The sequence below is a fragment of the Lynx rufus genome, unplaced genomic scaffold (assembly GCF_022079265.1).
Source record: "Lynx rufus isolate CCGP_SWC_20201006 ecotype Redwood Valley unplaced genomic scaffold, mLynRuf1.p SCAF_9, whole genome shotgun sequence".
NCBI classification, from domain to species: domain Eukaryota; kingdom Metazoa; phylum Chordata; class Mammalia; order Carnivora; family Felidae; genus Lynx; species Lynx rufus.
Window position 1 is genome coordinate 20,722,012 of NW_025814897.1, and position 2,300 is coordinate 20,724,311.

Here is a 2,300-nt window from a genome sequence, read left to right on the forward strand (position 1 = left end):
TAAAAACCACTCAGGAAATATCTGGGGTGGGCTTTTTAAAAAGAAAACAAAAAGGCAGCCATCATGCATATGACTTGATTTTGAGTTCGATGCTTAGATGCATTGTCTACTGGAAGCAAGAGGAAGGTGGGGTGATAGGAAGTAGCTCGCTCCTACTAAAAGCTCAGCCATCCACCAGCCACGGGATCAGGAGAACCGCACAGTAATCCACGCCTATTCTCTATAAAGTGCGAAAAATGATCTATATTCTGTCCCCGATTTCGGAGGAATCATGTGCAAAGTTACCAATGAGAAAGGCCGTAAGTTTACTGCAAGTATTTTCTTCAATAAAATTGGACTCTTGAACGTGTGAACAAGGACTTGTGTCAAGTACTTCCCCAAGAATGGAAGAGTTGGAAAAAAAATGAGTTCGTCGGGTGAGGCCCAAAGACAGAGGAGTGTGATCTTTCCCCATGAATTCCCCCAGATCTGAGGGACACCTGTCATTGAGTCCCAGCCACTTGCATGTTTTCAGAACCCATGAAGCAGCCTTCCCCTCGGTCACTAGGTGCTAAAGGACATCACATTTGGACCAGTCACTCAAAACGAAACAAGATACTGACTGAAAGTTTTCCAGTGTCCCTATGCTCTCCCAAAATCTAGAAAGGAAAGAAACCCTCAACAACTAGACATCATGGATTCACCTAGCCCATCCTGCCCCTATCACTTCACTCATTCTCTCATCATCCTTCTCAGACTAAAAAGCACGTTTCTTAGTTTAAATATTCCCAGATGCAGTCTCTGGAGGATTTTTCAGAGTCACAAATCTTTTCACTAAGGAAACTCTTCATGTCTACCCCATGTCCTCCTCTCTGCCTTTTGGCTAGTTTCCAGGTGTGTGGGTCTATCAGAGTTAACCTCAGCCAGACAGTCCACCCGTGTGCTTGTGAAAGAGGCATGGCTGTAGCCAAACTCAGTTTCAAGGTCTTTTTAAAACCAAAATTATCCCATCTCTGAAAGTGTCAAGTGGGAAGCGCCTAAAGCTTACTATGTTCCAGTTTATCCTCTGAAATCTCTTAGTTGAGCCCCGAGTCTCAGTTGCCTCCTGTAAAAGGAGGGATAATACTGACCTACAGGAATTTTGAGGAAAAGAATTTAGAAATTTCAGTTTCAATGCCCACAAGAATATAATGCTTCCCAGCCATCTCAGATGGTGTGCTCCACTTGGAGGGCACACATACATTACCCTAATAGGGCGATGAACATGTTGTATGACTTTTAAGGGCCACTTCTGTCTTTGGCTTCGTGAAGGGCCAAGGCCAACCTAGTCCTTAGAGACCTATTGGGATCTAGCCCCAGAGTACCAAGTTCCAGAGAACATCTTGGTCCATGCTTAAACTTTCTATCACTGAAGATCCTAGAAAGGCATGCTTTGCTCTGATGCTCTAGTCAAGTGGGCCAGGAACTTGGCGGGGGGTGGGGGTGGAGTGACTGATTTCAAGGAATCCCACTTCATGATGCTCCTGCTTTAACCAAATTAATCATTCTTACTTCCTTCCATTAAGACATCCATTCACTTGCAACAAAGAAGAATGAGCCAGTTCCAACCAGTTAGGGACAGAGGGGTGTGACATCTTCAGCATTTGTACAAAGTCATTGGGAGCACAGGGAAGTCCAGTTGGCATGGGAGCTCCTTGCTTGAAAGCTGCAACAGGGTGAGGTTGAGTCCGTGTAGAAATATTTACTCCTTAGTACTGGCCAAGTCTTATGGTGTGTAGAGGTCTGATGGAGTTAGAAGTCAGGGGTGAAAGTTCAGAGGTGAGCGGATGCATGATGAATGAATAGAAGGATGGATGCGTGAAGGGAAGTGATCTGGCCCCTGGGGCACCCTCCTGATGCTGTTAACATCACTGAACCTGGAATATCCAGTCCCTCAGTGTTCATCCCACCTACCAACAATAAAACAACTCACTGAGAATTTCCAGCCTGGCCCAGTCCAGGCCAGCCAAAGACACTGACCAAATCCACAATCCTTACAAAGGAGGGAGTGGGGGGACTACTTTTTGTCACTGTGGGTAAGAAGTTCACATTGCTCAGGCCAAAGCAATTCACTTTCTGAAGGGCTTGACGTCACACAGAGCTTTGTGACCTGGATATCGACTTTAAGAAGTACCCCGAGGGTGGGAACTCTGGGTAGGGTAGAAATCTACGGGGTCAAATTTAAAGTCACTTGGGTGTGGGTGACCAAGTCACTTGTACAAGCTGCCATCCTTATCCACCTTCGCCTGCCCTTCCCTGTACATCACCTCAGTCACACCCTT